The following is a 20,927-nucleotide window of genomic DNA, read 5'->3' on the forward strand; positions in this document are numbered from 1 at the left end:
TTCTGCCAGCATCATGTTTTCCACATTTAGCTCTTCTCACTCTCTTTTCCCTCTTCTCCCTCCCACTCGCTACAGCTTTAAATGCTCCACTCCAGTCAACGAGCATCAGTCAAAAAGTTTTACTAGCTGTATATCCCGTCTACTCCCCTTCATTTGACAAGCTTGAAATATAGAGGAAAATGTTAATATATGTTTTCTAGTCACTGGCCAGGTCTATGAAATTCATTTATATTGGTGGATGCCGTTCCAACCATTTGACGGCGGGTGTGTGTGATCTTGTGGTGATTTATTTTATCCCAAAAACGTATTATTTTGAAGTGTGAATATAGAGAGTGTGCGTGTGTGTAAGAGAGCTATATAGGACTTCTGTATGTGTAAGAACTCTTTACTAAAACTGCACCATAAAGACTTCAGTCTGAAATTTCAAAAAACTATTACTTTTCTCTCAAACATCAATATCCACATGCTCTGTTGATAAAATCCACATTAGCAAGGCAGGAAACCAGCAATAAAACCCAACACATGGAAACAGTCAGGCTCCTGTGATTTTTGCAGTATTGTAAGGGCTCTCCAATGAATATAATGTATGATATAACAATGGTGAAAGACTAAATAGAGAATTAAGTGGATTTTATATATTTTTATATATTTTTATATATATATATACATATATATATATATATATTTTTATATATATATATATATATATATATATATATATATATATATATATATATATATATATATATACATATATATATATATATATATATATACATATATATATATATATATATATAAAATAAGTTGTCTGTCTTCTTAACTTCTTCCACACTGGGGGTAAATACATTTTAAGCTAGTTTGAAAACAAGTGAGTCCCTGCAGCAATCTGGCACCGCACTGATTGCACTCACAGACAATCACAAAAAATAAAAAAAAGACTGAAAGAGTGTTGAAATGTACATAAAACCAAGGATTAGTTAAACCACACTCAAACTGTGGGCCATCCCTTCTATTCAATCCACTCCTTATTACATTACATGACCACAAGCATATAAACACATCTTTGGCCACACACACACACACACACACACACAAACAGTCATACAGAAAAAGATATGCAGTACGCGGCTTCCTAGTTCTGTTTGACTGCCCCGGGCCCCCGGTAGTGTTTGCACCCTGACCTTGTCACATTTGAGTGGTTCTGGGGGGGAGAGGGGGTTCTGGGGGTTCGATTTTACACGGAGGAGGTCACAGAGAGCTCGATCCTCAGACAAAAGCCCCAGTTGTGGCGGGTGTCTGCAGGTCATGGTGGGTCATGGGTCAGCCCCCACAGCCTAACCCTTTTTCTGTCTCTGTCCTTCTTCTCCTCCTTTCTTCCATCCATCTCCCTTTTCAATAGAGAGGAAGATCCGAGGGGAACAATGGCCTTCTTCTGCCCCCAATATCATCCCAACAGTGGGGATGCATACTGAACAGGGGCCACGGCAAGCCAAGGGGTTCCTCTCACTGCTTAGCCTATTTTCCCCTCTGTTCCTTGCATTCATATCCCTTTGCCCATTAAACTCTCCACCCTCCATCTCCTTTAACCACCCCTCCTCCTTTCCACGTTATATATCCTCATTCTGCCTCAGCTTGTTTTACAGACTGACACAAACTAAAAAAATGTTTTTGTCTTCTAAAAGCATGACCTGCTTTTATGTGGCGTGACAAATAAATATGACACAAACAAATAGTAAATCTGTAATGAAAGCTACCCTACTCCACATCATGTTATACACCCTACTCTAAACTTTCACCAACATCTTCCTCTTCACCTTTCATTCATCCTCTTGCCACTTTTTTAAACACATCTTCCCTTCCAGGGGGCCTCACAGGCTTCTCTCCAGCTGGCACTACAAGCTGACCTTTGCCACAACAAAACATCCAGAACACTCTCTGTCTCCCTACATGTACAACACACACACACACACACGCAAACACACAAAGAACACACAGCCCTACTACTACAAATGCAGCAGGAATGCCAGCAGGAGCACGAAAGAGGCCGAACAGGAATACAAAATGACAGTCTTGTTCCGCTTTCAACTGAGAGTTAAACTAAAGCCTTACCCCCCGTTCTTCTCCCAGCCCTCCATTCTCTGCTTGTCTGACCCTTCTAGTTCTTGTAGTTGCACCTAAGCAAGGGGGCTCATATTGAAGAGTGGCAGCTAGTCCAAGTCCAAATGTGATTAATTTGCTGCATTCACCAGGGTTGTTCTCCACACACAATAGAAATGGACTGTCTAGGAGTCCATTAAAAAGACTTGCAAGCCGAGGGCCCCCATCCCAGGCACTTGGCAATGAGTCACCTACTGCAGTCAAGAAGTTTTAAAAGGTGTGTGTGTGGGAGAGAGAGTCTCCACAGCATTCTGTATGTGTGTACATTTCTCTAACAGGAGAAATAATATTTTAAAAGCTTAGCGCATCACAATACCTGACAATAATTTAGTGTAACTAGAAGTGCTTCTACTGTGATAGGAACCCATTAAAAGGAATTCCTGAGGTAATCAGTCATGAAAGACATTTAATGCGGCAGCCATTAGAATTATCTTCCATATTTGGATCACAAAAGCACTTGTTAAGCCAATTTTAATATTTGTGCACTGCATTTTTGCGCAACTTATTGAACCGCCTGCTCAATCTGTGAAGGTTGTTGATTTAATGTTAATTCTCACCCCAGAAAGAAAGCAGGAGGAGGGAAAGTGCAGTTCAAGCATTACATACATCCTCCGAGGTTTAAAGAATTACACAAAGAGTAGATCACACTATTTTTTTTAAAGCACTGCACATCCAGTCTTGCATTCGTATTTGTGTTCTGCTCTGCTCATGGAGCCTTTTGCCATCCTTGGTTCCCGTCTGTCTCCCTCTCTCACCCACTCTGCCTCGTTTGTTGAAACAAAGCAGAGTGCTGAAACAGTGTCATAATTAGTCTTGATTGATGTAGCATATTAAGCTGCAAACAATTAGCATACAGTATATTGCAACTCAGGCCATCTGAGAATGACTGATGTAACTGACCTGCACTAAGCACAGGCTCAGTAATAGAGGCAGGGAGAGACGTTGGCCACAGAGTCAAGCAAATCATATTGGAAACTTTTCTGCTCTGTTATTTGTCACACAAACAAGTCAATAGCATTTGTAAGACAGGAGGTTAAAAGCACTTATGGGTACTTTTAAAGAATACTAAATAAGAGCCCTATACTTCAGTATGCCTAGTAGTTAATATCAGATGAGGGGTTTTTTTTCCTTTCTTTCATTAGTGAAAGCAAATGTTTAAAAATCACTATTTACTTGCAGTATATGATTGACTGAAAGAGAGAATGAAGAACACACCGGTCCTTAAGAGATAAATACTCTAAACAAATACTCAGCTCCAAACAATCAGTTTAAAATTTCTCATTGTTCTCTCGTTTAGCTGTGCTCTATCATTAAATACCAAGAAGACTCCATTCACACGGATGAGTGAAAAAACCGCCTATTATAATGTTGTCCATCACAGCTAAAAAGTTTACACCTAGGCTGTATAACAAAGAAGAATAGATTACAGGGTATGTGTGTGATTTACTCAAAGACACTCAGCAGAGAAGCCACACTGTGTGCGAAGATACTGAAATTAGCTCACATTTACTGGCACGCAGTTTTAAGTTCAGTGAAAGTGAACCATGCCTGAAACAGTCTAACACTTTGTTGTTTGCATTTCTGACTGTTTTAATGCCCGTGGGTGAGCTTGATTATGCTTGTCAGTATATCCCTGTGTGCACATATGTGTGCACAGCCGCATCTGTTCAGCAGGTCACATGAAACGTGCTAGCACAATTGCTGAAGGGGGTTAATTATCCAGCTTTTTTCTTAGCGTGGGACATCATCCCTGTGCAAAGCAGAGATTGAGACAGGGTCTCTGAAACCACTGCGACCAATTGTTCTCTCTCTGTCAGGCAAATAACAGGCTGGCGTTCACATGTAGGGTGGCTTTAAATGGCATAGATGCTGGGGGGGGCTTCATCTTTCCATTTCAAAAGTAGCGATTTACAACAAAATAAAAAACGTTTTACGATCCTAAAATTTACGCAAGATTCCCTGAATTCCTTTTCTCTTTTTCACCTCTCTGTCTTACAGTCTGTTTCTGCTTTCCCTCTTCATCTCTCTGTGGCGAAACACAAGACCTTTAGCAGATACTACAGGGTCTCTAGAGCTTGCAAATCCCTGGGAGCGCTCCCACAGCAGCTACGAGCCCAGCCTGGGGCTCCCTACCTGGGGCTCTGTGCTGTTGATGTCTCCTTGGGGACCTGAAGACATGGGGGAGGTAGGCTAGAGGGATAAACACAAATTTAATACTGCTGGGAGAATTTAAGAGGTGAGAGTAATGGAGAGGGCAAGAGATGTTATGAAAGCAGAGGGACTCGGAGAATAAGTGATTCAAAAAAGTAGAGAAAAGCTGGTATGAATAAAGGATAAGCGAAGCTGCAGGCATAGTAAAGTATGTAGTTATTTCCCTTGGGCATGGGCAGGTAAGACTGGGCAGATTTCCCAAATGCAAATGGAACAAAAGGTGAACGAGTTTTTTTTTTCTTTCTTTCTTTTTCAAGAGGGTGTGATGAGTGCACTTGATGCCACACAACTATGAAAGAAGTCGGTACACGTACACGTCATAGTTTTCGGGCATGTATTGCTTAGCATTGCTGTTTATTATTTTATTAGTATGACTGTTATTCTTCATCCCAGTCCTTGGTTCCTGGGAAGCAGTTGTCCTAAATACCATAAATCCCAATAAGGATGTACCAAGCATTCTCCACATGAGGCTTGGGAATATTTATGCATTGCATTGACTTAAATAGGAATTTTTATATTTGGGGATTTTATATGAACCAACAAAATAACATTTTTTGTTTATATTTAGCTAATGTGCTTGCCATCTGTGGAAAACTGAGTTGCACTTGAGCAATTACTTTATAAACTTACTTTGTTATCGTAGCTGTAGTTCGGCATACTTGACCTCCTTTATAAATGCGACAGTAAACTGGTTTTTCAATTTACCGGTATATAAAGCCTGTATTTTCGAGATTTACTTCTGACACTGTGTACCTTCCAGCTTGGCCCCATATTTTATCGTTGAAGTTTATAGACCTGTCCAGCCTGTTTCTGTTTTCATCAACAGCAGATAATATTTTTAAGTTTGAATCTATTTGCATCATAAATGGATGCAAATGCATGAGTAGCACCTGTGAACATTGTCGGTTTTGTGTGTCTTTTACTGATGTTGCCGTGCATTTGACATTTGAGAAAACACGTCTGCATATATGCGTGCATATGTGTGTGCATTTGTGTGCGTGTGTATGTGTGAAGCACAACAGTGTAAAGAGTATGCTAACATAAAGCCACAGGGAATGGAGGGCACTACTGATCTCCCGCCAACAGAAAAGGTCAAACTCCTCAATATTAACTCTAGCTCAGGTCACCACGCTGATTATGCTACAATAACCATTTTACGCACTGCATCTATGGACCCCGTCCACCCACACATTGATGCACTTTTTTTACTCTGCCAGTCCTCACACGTCCGTTTGGAATTAAAACCCACCCCGAGAGACAGCCCTGTCGGCGCCCCATGCAGACATACATTAACACATTCTCGCACAATTGTCCACAAGCATAAACCCTGAGCCCTCAGAGACCACTGCTCCCCATGCTACACCACACAGTGGAAATATAAGTTGATATGGCAGAAGTGTGAAAATGCACACGTTCATGCACGCACACACACAGATTGCAGAAGTCACAAACGTACAACAGCAACAGAGCTCCAAGAATGTGATGGCGTTACATTCGAGACTTGACGAGACGTTCAGCCGTGACCTAGACGGATCTCAGGATTTCTTCACTATGTCACACTGGAGGTAGATGGTAAAGACATGAACCCTTTCATCTTTCTCAGGCACTGCTAGCATCCCTTTCTTAGGTTCTGACCACAAAAATTAAATTAAATTGGTAATTTCCACTTACCAAGTTTACCAGAAGAGAGGGTGAAGTAAGCAAACTGTGTTTTCTGTGAGAGTGTAGACCAGGGATGAATGCTATGTTGCAATATTTGGGGGGAGATGATGCAAAACTTCCAAATTCATCATCCGTATGTTTTCTTTATGCCTCATAAATGCAATCACCATTTTACCCCATGTGCATGTACAGTTTTTTTGCAAACCTGTTGACAGTGCAACTAAGCTTCTGTAGCCTTGAAAGAAAACGAGGAACGGGCATATGTGAGTGGTTGAAACCTATGCTCTACCCCTTGTGTCAATAATTATGAAAAATGAAACTGACTAATTTTCCTTGGTGGTATTCTGATTGCTGTCACATTCACAACTGGAATTTAATAAAGTCCGCAGTGATGAATGCAGAAAAAGACAGGGGAAAAAATGAAACAAAGCTAAATATATAAATAAAGTAAAATGAAAAGAGCAGAAGTCATCACGAGTGAATTAATTTTGGCTCAGCAGTGGAGCTGTATTAAATGACACCTCATGAAATGTGTGGCTAAAGCTGTCATCTCCAGTGCCTCCTTTCCACATTGAGTCATCCTAATCCTGTTTAATACTGTACTGCTAAATGGCTATCTGTCCTACCCACAAAGTCTTAGAGTGTTGTGTTAAAATATGTGACTGAGTGTTTCCTTTCATTACAGTTCCAAAGAAAAGGAGTGCAGTGGTGCGGATACAAATAGAGCCTGATTACATTTAATACTAAACCATCAAGGATATAAGGTGTACCGGAGGGTACGATTTTATTCTTTCATTTTTATCTTTTTCCTCAGTCTTCCATTTTTCCAGTTGTGCAGTAATAAATTTTAGCACATTTTAAATGATATGCTCTGAAGAAAACAGACTGGCTGTTCTTCATTTTCACGACATAAGCACAAAACGTCTTCTCAATCAACTTTAGCACTTAAAAAAAAACACTACTCAGGTTTGAAAAGAAGCATCTTCATTATAATCACTGCTGATTCAGAGTTTAACTGTAGAGGTAGCTGATAAATCAGCGTTAATTGTGAGTCTGGCGGCTCCTATAGCCACGTTGGCCACCACCAAGCAACAGCTTAGTGGATAAATCACATTTACCACTAAGAGATGTCACACAGTTGCCTATCCAGGAGCTGAAAAATGAGTTCCAGGTACAAAGGGGAGTCGTGACAGATCTCCTCCCTGGTCTCATATCTGCTCCTACTGTGATCTGGGCCATCCGTGGGTGAGGAATGAGACTCTGGGAACGCAGTAGAAACACTTTGTCATCTCCGACGATGAGAAGGAGGAGCTGTCAAGTATAATCAGCAGGGTGATGTGTGAAAGCCGAGAAGGGCACTGTTTGAGGATGAATGAAAAGAGGCTGACATGCCTCTTGTTAACACAAATTATTAATCCCACTCTGTTGGCGAGTTTAAAGTAAAACAGAAGTAAAAGCAATAATTTCTCTGTCATAATCCTTTTTGAACAAACTGGCAGCTAATTGCAATCACAGTGTCTGTTGTGACAGGTTCTCCACACTGGAACTGATATTTGTTCTGGTGAATGTGACCTCAACATGATTATATTAGGCAAATACAGGGTAGGTCTTTTTTGCAATTAGTTGCGGAAAGACCACATTATACATAAACTCCACGTATAAATACTGCATGTTTGACTGACTGTCTTCTTTTCCTTTCAAATGAATGGCTGTGCATATGCCGCCATTATGGTGTGAGCAATGGGGGAATATAAGCTGGGCTTTTGGCAAACTTTTTTTTTTAATTATCTTTCCATTTTCCTATTTTATGGGTCAAAATGTAAATAAGCATGCTTACGCTTTAATGCACAAACACTGTAGGCGGCAAGCAAAGGGGGAAAGTATCATTTGGCGCAATCAATTACTTCATTTGATTCCCTGGAAATAACAAAGACAGTGTGAGCCAGGAAGCCCCAGGGTAGACTATGGTGTGATTCATACCATTTTTAAAAAGGGAGGAGGAAAATAAAACACTGGGCAGAATAGTTTCTAATAAGAGCTGAATCACTGAAAAACCAGCAACATTTTATACTTCGACTGTATCTTGGATTAATCCACTGAAAATGAATAGTAACAAGATGCATGAAGACTAGCTGAAATTTCTTTTATGAATCTGTGGATTTTGACATGCTTATATTTTTGATTTTCTTTACTGATAATATTCTAAACACACTCTACCATACAGCTTACTCTCTTTAATCCACCAAGAGTCTCTTGTGTATATTCGTACACATGCCAACCAAGACAGAAAAGTCTTTTAAATCCCGTTAGCTTACAAACTAATGCAGTAGTTGCTCTATATGCTCTTTAATGGACTTATTGCTCTATAAGTACATGAGTCCAAATGAGACACATTGGTTTTATAAATGCATGTGTTACACACAAGTTCTCATTCTCATGTATTCTTGCTTCTAATCTGCCCTGTATTTAAAACTGTGCATGCACTTGCAGAACTAGATGTGTTGACGCCGTCATTAAAAGAAGAGCTTACTGACTGAATTTGCAAAGCAATTCCGGGCTGGATCTTATTTTGCTGCTGCAAAGCACATTTTTACTTTCTATTGATTGAGGAAGGTTGAGGAGGAAAACACGGATGCTGAACAGTTTTCACATTTCTGTCAGACTTAAGAGGAGACAGCATTTGTACTATATGAAAGGGGAGAGAAAGCTTTTTAAAATCTCTTTTCTACTCTCTGACCTCCAGATGGAATCAGGGAGCTGTCATGACGCGCGGTGCCCAATGAGGGCAGAAGTTCCTCGGCTACCTTTTCAGGCACAAGGACCCAACAACCACAGTCCCCATGCTGGAATGAAAGCAGAGAGATAGATGAAAGCAGCAGAGGGGATGACTCCCCTGATCCCCTCCTGTCTTCTCCGTCACCCACCCAGAGGAAAATTTAATAAAGTCCACATACCAAGAGAGAGGAAAGAATACATGAAAGGAAAGATGGAGAGATGGAAAGATGGAAAGAGGAGGAGATGGAGGGGTGGCAGTGATGACTGACCCCTCTCCCACGGTGTCATCTCTGACCTTCAGAATAGCCAGAGAGCATTGAACCTCAGGAGACAAGATGAAACAGAGATGCCACACAAACATACGCAGGAAAAACACAAACAATGCGGACAAAAATAGAGCTTATACAGCAACACAGTAAAAAAATAAAATAAACACATTGCTGACACAAATTCACTTCTTCACACACGAGCTGGCACATGTTTAAGTAATGCATTAATTCCTGTGAAATTGGTCTGTGGTTTATTTGCCTGTTTCAAAAATAGAATTAAAAAAATGTCAGTGCTTGAGCAGAGAATGAGCGCTATTCATAAAGGTACAAGAACACAAGAGTCATGTCATTTTCAACACACACACACGACAGAGAGAATGAATCTGGTCCGAGTAGCTGTGACCTTGAAGGAGGATCTGTTGAGTATTTGAGAAGGGAGTGCTGGGTGAAACAAAAGTGGGCCATGTTGGCATCTTGGCCCACTCAAACTGTGACACACACACACACACACACACACACACACACACACACACACACACAAAGCCAACAGTGTTAGCTGTGGTAACATTAATTTGTCCTCTTTCATAGATGATTACACCCAGCAGGAGACAGGGGGCATCTCTTTAATGACAGTCTTTCACACCCAAACACTCCACCAGACGCGCAAGATATTTAGGTAAGAAGGAAAGCTGAGAGTTGAGGATAAATGACACAGAGAGCAGTGCAGGAGAACAATAAAGTGAATTAAGAAAAAGAGGAAAAAGTAATGAAAGAAGAGGAAAATAGGAGAATGATGGCAGTAATAAATTATAGTCGCAGGAAGGAAAAGGCAAGTCAGGAAAGATGATGGAAAAGGAAAACAAAACAAAGGTGAATGCAGGAAAAGATGAAAGGCAAGCAAACAAGAGAATGATGTGGAAAATGTAGATAAGTGACATAGTTATGTGTACAGTTGTGTGTTTGTGTGCCGGAGGGCAATGTACTTGTCAAATGCCAGCCAACAGATGGTGTCTAATCTATGGAGGGCACCCCCCACCCCTGAGGCCACAGCAGGAACTAAGGATCCAAAGTGGCGCTCACACAATTATCAACTGTCAATGGGGTTCATCTCTAAAAAGAGCACATAGAAAAGCATCCGCGCCACAGGCCTTTAAACATGAAAAATGGAAACATACATGAGTGTGATAAAGTTTTAGCCATTTTAGGTCTTTACATTTTTATCCACTTTTATGCACTCGCAGCAAGAAAGCATCTGATCAGTCGCAAATTTATTCCTCACCAAGTAGACAACGACTCCTAACATACAGCCAGAGTCATAAAGAGCCATCTTAAGTAACAAAAAGAACAAGCAGTCCTGCAGCAGATGGTCTGTCCCCCACAGAGGCCTGATCTCGACATCATTAAGTCAGTCTGGGATTACACGAAGAGACAAGAGATACTGAGACTTCCTAAAAGCACAAAGAAACTGTGGTAACTTCTCCAAAATGCTTGGAAGAACTTACCTACCAAGTACAATCGAAAAACTTCAGACATTTACCAAAGAGAATTTCTACTATTTTAAAGGCAAATAGTGGTTACATGAAATATCTGGTGGCACTTTGTGTGTTGTGCTATCTGGCAAATGAAAATATTCACGGAATTTTTATTTTAAAAGTATTTGTTCATTCTTTGTACAGTGTGGTTTTATAGACACAACTTCTACAGGTGTGCAGTCGTGAAGATATTTCTTGTTGTATTTGTCAGAGCTTTTAGATTTAATTTTTTCTTCTGTTGCATTTCTTTAGGTATTTTTGAATGTTGGGAGCAAAACAAACTAAACTAGAATTTAGGAGGGATAAAAACAGAAGTTTAAGGAAAGATTATTTAAACCAACTCTAATTAAAACTTTTTGCATCACTGGATGCAGCTCAGCGTTAAGTGAGGAAATGTGTTCTTTGTAATTTGGGTGAACTGAACCCTTGAGCCTGCGGTTAATTCACTTTGCCACCGAGTTAATTTTGGAGGTCAATTTTCTTTAGAATCAATAGGGGGGGAAAAATCCATGGCGAATCTGTCATATCCCATCTGTCACAAAATTTCGTATTTTAACTGATGCTTTCATCCGGGGTAAATTGGAATAAATGAGCAGGTAAGTGTACAACATCAAGAGCACTCATCTCTTGATGTTGTACACTGGTTGTCACATCTGTGACTTCTCTTTTATGGCACTTTGTTTTATTTCACAAGGGCAGACAGGTTGGCCTTATATTTGAAAGAAAGACCGTGGAAATAACTTCCTAATTCAATAGCGCATTACCCCAAATTCCTGATGAATGCTTAGTCACATACAACATTTACTCCCAGCAAACACACACACACCATAATGTCTACGTGGCTCTGTATGGTGTCTGTCTGCCGTAGCCCTCAGTGCTGATGCTGCTGTAAGCAAGTGTCTGAATCAGCAAGATCTAACACTGAATGACTGACTGAGGAAGGTACAGCCAAACAGGAGCCAGGGCTGAAGGTGTTCGCCTGTGCATCAAAGTAAACGTATCTCTTTTTGTTTGTACGCGTAAACGACTACTCGAGGCGTGAGTGTGCACAGGTACAATCTGTGATGTGTACACGCGAACGTGAAAATATATGCAATGAAAGCTGAAAAGTGAAAGAAGGAATAGGGAACCATGTGGGATGAATTAAGCATTTCTGTTAAAAAAAAAAAGGAGGTCTTGAAGGCCTGTTGAAAAGCTTGGTGTGAACAAAGAGGAACTGTTAGTCACCCTGGCCCCTCCTGAGCTGCCCCTTCCAGTGACATGTGGTGAATCAGAGGCCATTTACACAGAAATAATAGCGTCTCAAATCAGCAGTCATTCTAATAGGACTAAATTACACTTTTTTTTTTTTTTTTTATTTAAGCCAAAAGTCTAACGGGAACCTATTGTATTCTTCTTCATGAATATCCAAGGTTCTTTGTAGAAACTACAATAGTATATTCAGGCTACTGGGAATGTTCTCTAAGCAACTGTGTAGTTGTGTGTACTTGTACTATACACAGATATGGGTGTATCTACCTGCTTCTGTTATTAGACAAATATTTGTGTAATTAAAGCCTGTTTAACAGGCTCTGCCACAAATGTCTTATTTACATAATTCATGATAAAAATATACTCTGTGCATTTTAAAGGTGACTCAATAAACAAAGGTGAAAGAGGTCCTTGTCACGTGAAAGGGTCCCTTTCTCACCAGATATGGGTCAAACTATGTCTGTGAGTCTTTTTTTCCCCTTTACTGCCTTCTACAAGAACCGTTTTTAAATTCAGTTCATATAACCGAGCACTTTACACTATTAAACCTTCCCACACCCCACCCCCACAGCAGCTTCCAGTGTCTGATCCAGAGACACAGGTCATTTGTCATCAGAGAGGGGAGCTCTAGGAAACAGCAAGCCCAGCATGGGAGCTCCACACTGGGCATGACAGCTCTCAGTGCTGCTCCTCGAAATCGCTGAATATAGTCAAATAGCGGAGCAGCAATCAGAAAGAAAGAGAAGCAAAGAGACAGGGATGGGGATGAGGTGTCAGTGTGTTTGCAAGTGTGTGTCACCCTGTCCCACTGGCTGCTTTTCTAGCAACTGTTCATGTGTTTGGACGTACACGTGCTCGGCCGTTTCTCTCGCAACAAAGCTCAGCTGGGACAAAGAAGGTTAAAGCAGAGACGAATGCAGATCGAGTCAGCTCTGCACGTATGGTTTAACCTGCTCGCAAACATGTTAACCTTAAAATGCACATACACCCACAGACCATGTCCAGGCAGGGTACTAGGTTATAATGGTGTTGTGCGCTGTGTTGCACGTTCACTCTCACTGACCCCAATATGACTCATTACTTACACAAGCCCACATACACGCATTCGGACTCTGATTGCAAACCTGCCCTAGGAGGCGGCGGAGGAGAAGGAGGCACACAGGACAAGAGGGGAGCCTTAAATGCATTCTCAATCTCTTAACTCTCTCACCTTTCTGCATTATATCCTCACTGTGCAAAGAAGGAGGAGGCGAGAAAGCAGAAGGGCCACATAAAGTGAATATAATAAAGAAGAAGCACAATAGAAGACAGGTAAAAGGATGAACAAACAAAAGGACGCTGGTTTGAGAAACATCAGCCCCCCACTGTCACAGCGTTATATAGTGTGTGCTTGTATTTTATCCCAGTGAGCATGCAGATACTGTATTGATTGGGACTGAGAGGGGCAGGCAGTGGCAGAGGGGTATTAAATAAAAGAAGGGGGGGGTGAAAAAAAAATCAATTCTCTTTGCCCCCTGAAAAAAAGAGGAGAAAAAAGAAAACCGAATGGGAGTGAAGGAGAAAAGATGAGATAAAATTAAAAAAAAATAAAAGAGGAGTGTTGGTCAGGAAGCCAAGTTGGTTCATTTGAGTCAGGCCGTTATGGTGTATCTACTTTCTCTGCACCCTTGCCTCAGCCCACACTCCCCAGTCCCTTTGTCACTGGATGCTCTGGTCAGCACATTCTGCCTCTTTGTCTGCAGAACCTTCACCTTTCCTTCTGTTGTCAATAACTGTGTTACTACCAAGGGTGGGTGGAAAAGCACAGAGCCACACTTGGATGCACAATCAGACACAGTTTAAAACACAACGCACACTAACAGACATAGATATAGACAGGTGCACAATGCAGCTCTCACATGTCCACCTCAATCAGGCTGGAAGCTGAAAAATAGTAGTTTTCTATGTCACCCAAAGTCGGAGGTGGGTGCTGTGTTTATGCAGACATCGCGTGCCAAGAATCACCCAGACATATCTTTTTGTATGCCCACCATGTGGCCCACATTACCCCCGCCTACATCAGCAATGTATGCCAGACATCACTTATCTACTGGCCACCCTCCTCCCTACACCCTCCTTCGCTCCACCCAAACCCCATCAACGACACGGGACCAGGCAAGCGTGAGAGACGGGCTGGCGATAGACACGAAATGTGGCACGAAATGCAGAAACGGAGCCCCACAGACACACATAGTGTCAAGCACACAGACGCCTCAGACTTCTAGCCAAGCCTAGGCTGTGGTTAACTCCTGGCATGCCACGCAGAAGCAGAGGCAGCTGTTCTCAAGAGGAAAATGGGAAAAAAAAAAGCTTCCTAGTGTGAAAACAGCTAAGAAGAATACGTGCTCGCACCTTTTCGAACTAGTACAATATGTAACAAACATATACAAACATACGGGGCGATATAACTTCAGCCACAAGGTGATAATTGCTTCTTCGCATCTTTTGAATGTTTAAAGCAAGTTTCATTTTATTTAAAGGAGTTCAGCGTTCAATATTCCCTATTTAGAAATAACAAGAAAATTACATCTTTATGTCTGCAGGTGGGTTTGGATAACCTTTAAATCTGCAGTAGGCAGGTGATCTCCCGCTACTCTGAAACGCGTCCCCCTGACCTTCCAATTAGAGCTCACTACCCAACAGCGTCTACACACTAAATCTTCCCACAGGCTGGTGGTTTGGACACCGGTATAAAACAGCCTGCTATAAAATCATTACTGGACTGTAAAACGCTAGAAAAATTCACAATTAAAAGACCAGCAGAGACACAGAGAAAACAAAGACAGAATGAGGGGAATTATTCTGTGTCCAGATATGTGGAAGTAAAACATTTGCACAACACACTCAGTATAAAATACCATGGGGAGATCAGCGTGTACTGTACCAAAGTAATGTTCTCTTTGTTGTTTTCAGGGGGGGATGGAAACTGTGAGCTGAGATACAATCAACTCATATTTTGACAGCTGTAGTGCTGATTTAATACTCCAAATGATAAGCAATGACAAGCGAATAACTCCGCATCAATCGTAAATCAAATTCTCATACATCAAAGTATAGTTTGCAAGCAGATAAATGCATGGCTAATCTGAGTTTTGCCGTGGCATTTAATTAATTGGCTACAGACAAAAGTCTACCCGTAATTAACACGTTTAAACAAATGTATCAAACAGACTGCAGTTCATCCTCCATCGGCCATGTGTGAATTTAAACTAAATGCCATCCACAGGCACTGACGGTGGCATTTTCTGATGAGACGTTTGTCTTGATAGTACATCGACAACTTTCAGGGTTCATCATGATGTACAACATAAAGAAAATCACATGCAGGAACTTCTGCATAGTCTCTGTTCACACTTAAAATATATACAATACTTGCACATTTAAATGTAACTATGTAATGTAAAAGCAGATCATTTGTGGAGCAAAGCAGAATGATAACACATCTAACTGCTGTACAATCTAATTAGTGACACCATAATAAGCTATTATATCATATTAATAGCATTACACCAGTGCCGATGGGGGATTGGGGGGGGGGGGGGGGGGGGCTCATTTAGGACAGAATGTGTAAAAGGTCACAGAGAAATGATTTATGGGATGCAGTCTCATCAGGTTGGAGGCATAAATTGTCAATTCAAATTAAAAGTGAAAGTGTAGTGCTTTGTAAGCTGAGTCTGAACAGAGAACTGAGAGAGTCCCGTCTACTGCAGGAGGAGGATTCCCTCAGTGAACGTCACAGTGAGACAGAAAGGGGTCTAATCCATACCTGCCTGTGCTAATAGCACTCCCATACTGGCACACTGAGCCCATAAATAAATAAGCATATGAGCTCAACTGGGCATACTGACCTCTTCACATATGTTACTGTTGAATGACCGCAGAGGCCTGCAACTATCGTTTCGGCGCCTTCGGGCAGCGTTGTTTACCAAATACAGTGATGCAGATTGCTTAAGTTTCCTTTAATTAAAATTCTTTCCTCTTATGGGATATTTATAAACGAGTCATTAGCACATAAAAGGAATAATTACACCAAAAAGTATTTTGTTCCCTGCAATTTTTGTTTATAATAAGAAATCGGCAATTCTCTTTTTAAACACTTTTTTTAAAGACTACAAAAGACAAGAACATTAATTCTGGAAGACTACAGCGAAAACAGCTCAATGCATTTAGCCTGTAGGAAGAAAACAATAAAACAAATCAATGGTAAGCTTGTAAATGCTGCAATTTTAGTTTGAAAAGGAGTGTCTAAATTGGAAATAACTGGGTAAGTCAGAGATTAACCTCCCTCTATCACTTATCGATCCACATTTATTACTTTTAAATGTGGGTAATTGGGGAGAGTTTGGTACAATCTCTGTCTGCATCTTTATAGAATGGCTCCAGTAGGTGTATGGGCCTTAAGTGCACTCATAAATTGGTTTTATTAGTTTCTGAGACATATCGCTGTTAATGTTTCCACTCGACGGCTTTATGGCCACATTGTACCGACTCCGGTGAAAGATGCTATCTAACATACTGCAAAACTGATGCTGACCAAAAACAGGGTTTTGACGTAATGCTTTCATTTAAATTTTTAACGACATGTTTGGCACAACTACAGCGTTATCAGTCCTGGAAAATAAGAGATAAGAGAATACTGGAAGTCTCTTTATTTTCAGGGGGTGAAAATTACACTCACTACGATCTGGGCGATTTATTTGCACACATGGAAACTGTGATCAGAGGCAAAAACTTGAATGAAAAAACAATTATATTACCTACAACATGTAATACTGCTGTGACATTACATGTGCGAATGTCTGTGTGAGTAAGCATTAGCACACGCCCTGTACAACTCCCTGTATTATTCTCCAGATGTTTTCTTTCACAGCTCCGTAAAAGACTACCGGCATTTATCCGTCTTTCTTTTTCTCCATTATTCCCCGTTCTTCCTACTCACACCATACGATCCCTCCATCAAAGCGGGCCACTTTGCCAAACATGATCCCTGCCTGTTGTGCATTGGTTTGGTTTCGAGAAGCGGATTAAACAGTTCCCACCAACCCTCTGATGTGGACCTTATCTCAGGTTTCTCTTGACACTGGCAGGGTTGTGCTGTTATTAAAAGCTAAAGGGCTTTGTTATGGAACACAAAAGTTAGAGCTAGACAGCAGTTAGTGAGGCTTTGTTAAGGGTCACAGAGGTGTTAAACAGGCTACACCTGAGGCTGCATTAACACCTGAAATATACAAACTTCCATGGAAAAAAGTTCAATTTATTTAAGCAAATTAACAAAGAACTATTATGTAATGAGGTGGAAAATGTATATTACTGATTATTGCTAATAAAAAAATTAAAAAGCAGGCAAAGTTTATTTTGGGAACTGAAAATGATGATTGCAGGTAATTTAAATAATATATGGGATAGTGGGGTTTTTTCCCGTAGTTTTAACTATTGAGTATTGTCTTTAAACCTTTTCAAGAGGTTGACTAAATCGATTTCTCAATAGATGGCCTCTCTTAACTGTTGGAATTGAGCCAGCCATTGCTCTTCTCCTGGGGTTGCTGTTTATTGATCATAGTATCGCATGGTTGTAATGTGATGTCAGTGCCTGTCTTACCTGTCTGAGCAAGCAGCTATTGAAAAAAAAATAACAAACAAACAAATCCAAACCCATGATCATAAACTTCACACATAAAAAAACAATTTTTTTTTAACAATTTGAGAGAAAAAATAAATAAATAATTTTTTTGGTAATTAAATTCAGTTTAAGAAAATATATTTGCGCACACTGAAGTACTAGATTAACGCAGAACGACCACATTTTGTGGCGGCTCAGCGTCAGGCCTTGTTACTCAGGATCCCCATCTTTTCTCCCTCCCACCTCCTTTCATCCTCCTCATCCTGCCCCCCCGCCTCAAAAGACTAGTCTGGCTGGCCTACACACGCGATCCTCACGCTAGCTGGGCCTAAGCCCCGTAAAGGCTAACACAAGCTCAGTGTAAAAACTCCTATAGGGGCCCACCTCCATCCCTCTATCCCCCTTTTCCCCGTCTTGTGCTGCCTGACTACACTTTCGCTTCACATTACTTCTGCTTTTCTAACTTTTCCACTTCTGAGCACTATCAATTATGCACTAGAATAACAGTGGGGCCAGGCTTGGCAGCGGGACATAAAGGCCGATTATGAGTGTGAATAATTCAGCCATCTTCGTGCCATGTTCCTCTTAACAGTGATACAGGCAGGAAAGCTTTGCCGCTAATGTACGACTGTAGACACAATCTGACCTGAGTCTAATGTAAGTACAGCTCTTTACATCTCAGAGAAAGGACATAGAAAGTGTGACTATACTGCATTATTAAAGCTGCTGCAAACCCAATGCCGCTCACAGATTGACAAGTCAGATACCTTCACGGGCCTTGCAAATGACACCTGTCATCCTGTTGACGAGAAAGCCAGAATCCAGGGGCAGAGTTATCATGATATGCGCTTATAAAAACAAAAGATTATTAAAACATATGGATATATAGATGAGCCTTTATTTAAAAAAACAAAAACAGGCAAACAAATGTTTCTGGTCATGTTAGCCATTGTGAAAGTTTGTGAAAGGTCAGTGAAATTAGTTAAGCAGACAACCTTTCATTGCCTTCAGGCTTAAAACATGCTACCTGTACTAGATTTTTCATGAAATCGCGTGCTAAGGTTTAGAAGTACTACTCTTCTTAGAGATCACAAACAGTAATGAATATTTCATCACTCCACCCAAAGCCAAGCACGCACTCTAATCCAATAGAGGAGAAATATGAGGCATCTCATTTCCCGCGGACTAATGGTCTACCACAACTCTGTACCTCATAAAAAAATATCACCACTGAGACATCTGCAAAATTTCAGGCATTTCCATGAAAGGAATCCTAAACAGACGGCAACTTTGCAACAAAAAAACCCCCAAAACATACACATATATATAAGGGAGCAATTATTCAATGTAAATAAAATATATTATCAATTTTTAAAGTAATTTTTTTTTAAAAATACTGTAATTTGACTGGTGGATATCCAGTAAGATGTTGCTTTAACACAATTATTTATTTTAATTATTTAATTTCATAGCAGCAGCTGCTGCTTCTCTTAAACAGTAATTTTTGTTGTTGTAAATATTTTATAAATAAGAATGTTTTCTGTATTAAATATGTGCAAAATGTAACCGTTTAAACTGTATTGAAAAGTAGCAAAAATGGTATTCAGATTTTTTTATTTATTTTTTTTAAACAAATTAAAAAAAAGACACAAAGCAGTGATGCTATAAAATTTTAAAAGCATTTTAAAAGCAACAGGCGGGCCAAATGCTCCTCTGCTTCTTAAAAAAAAACAAAAAGCGGAGTGAATAGCCACTTCACTCCCTCCTATTTGTGCTTCCGTTTGCCATGAACGCACTAATCCTGGCTGGAATGTCTCCGGTCGTGGGGTCCTACGGCCCTGAGGAGCAGAGCAGCAGGTGAAACTGAACTCTGATGGCTTGTCGCGCCTCCCAGTAGTTCTACTGTATAGTTCAACCAGGCCATCTGTTACACAAGAACCCAAATGTGCAAAAGAAAGAAGACTGTTTTCTGTAAAGGAAATAATTTAATAAATAAGATCATAAATCAAATATTTAAGTTTAACAGTACTCTAACAGAACTCTACACGTGGAGTTCAAGCAGATCATTACAGATTATGGATCATTTAATTTGCCTAAGAAGGTTTTTCTTATCAAGTAGCTGTAATCACAGTTTTCTAAAGAATTTATTTTTTAAATCAAAAACCGATTCTGACGTGTCTTGTATATATAAACGTCCATGTTTCTGGCTAGTGTCACATTTTTATTTCATGACGCTTTTAAAAAAAAAAAAAACACAACAACAACAACAACAACACACACATACACGAACAATAGACAGAGGTGGGAGGGGCTAGAGTAAGGATTAAAAACAGAAAAAAAAAATTTTTTAAACAAAAAAAAATCCCCAAAAAACAGGGGGAGGTGGAGTGTGGACGCAACTGTCACTCAAGTGCTGCAGCCACAACATGGAGCCTAATGCTAACAGTGGGCATGCTGGGTCACCTCAGCGGGATCCCAAGACCCCAGTACAGTACAGTTAAAGATCTGGTAATCCCAGAGACAGGAAAGAGGGGACAATATGGCACAAAGAGCAAAAGAGCGGGAGTAAACCAACTGTCCTACATTTCAGGGATACGAGGTAAGGTAAGGAAGACAAAAGCAGCTATGTGTTAAGCGCAAAAAAAAATGCCCATATGAACTAGCTACCTTAAAAAAAAAAAAAAAAAAAAATCTGAAACCCAGCCAACAAAGCATCAAAACCCATGTCCATTATCACCTCTACAATTACGAGGCAAGTGATGACTGATCCAGTTTGGTATTGTTTTGATTCTCAAAGCTCAACAGTGAGATTAAGGACATTAAAAACTTTTGTATGCATGACTATCCTGAAGAAAACACACACACTCCTGAGGATGTAGCCATAGGCAGCGCTCATCACCTCTGTTTATCTGGAGGGCTTAGGCCACTTTGGGGACTCCCCTTAAGTCTCACTTATCTCATTAGACCCTTAAAACTGATTAATATGAATGCCAGCAGAGGCCAGCTCAAGGCATTCCTAAGAATGGAGGGAAGGAGGAAAAGAGAAGAGATGGATGGGGTGGGGGGATTTTAGAGGAAGGGGGTTTTTGTGTCTCCGGACAATGAGCTGATGGCTTTTTAAGCCTCTCAGTGGCTCTGGGTTAATACTCAGGGCTGCAGTCATGGGATAGGCCGCGGTTCAAAGGCTGCTGCACTCTGAGCCTCACTGCTTGCTGATTTAAAGGAAGAAAATAAACAAGCAGACTAAATACCACATCTCCTGCAACTTGAACCTCGCTAAAGAAATAATGAACTACCCGCCTAAATCGAAGTGGTAAATGTGCATGCGTGTGTGTCGGTCTATGTTCTTTGGGGTGTCATATTTGGTTTTGCGGGATAATGTTCAGAATAAGCCAGACCAGTCAACGC

The 20,927-nt window shown here is 40.6% G+C and overlaps 1 protein-coding gene and 1 long non-coding RNA gene across 3 annotated transcripts in view; one reads left to right on the forward strand and one right to left on the reverse strand.

The window, feature by feature from the left end:
* efna5b (ephrin-A5b) overlaps window positions 1-20,927 on the reverse strand; it is a 105,642-nt gene that overhangs the window by 74,014 nt on the left and 10,701 nt on the right. The window lies entirely within an intron of this gene.
* Window positions 3,513-12,126, forward strand: LOC112841800 (uncharacterized). The gene is made up of 2 exons (XR_003213174.1): window positions 3,513-6,809; window positions 8,777-12,126. It is a non-coding gene; the product is annotated as an uncharacterized LOC112841800 (long non-coding RNA).

The sequence above is a fragment of the Oreochromis niloticus genome, linkage group LG12, assembly GCF_001858045.2.
Source record: "Oreochromis niloticus isolate F11D_XX linkage group LG12, O_niloticus_UMD_NMBU, whole genome shotgun sequence".
Classification (NCBI taxonomy): domain Eukaryota; kingdom Metazoa; phylum Chordata; class Actinopteri; order Cichliformes; family Cichlidae; genus Oreochromis; species Oreochromis niloticus.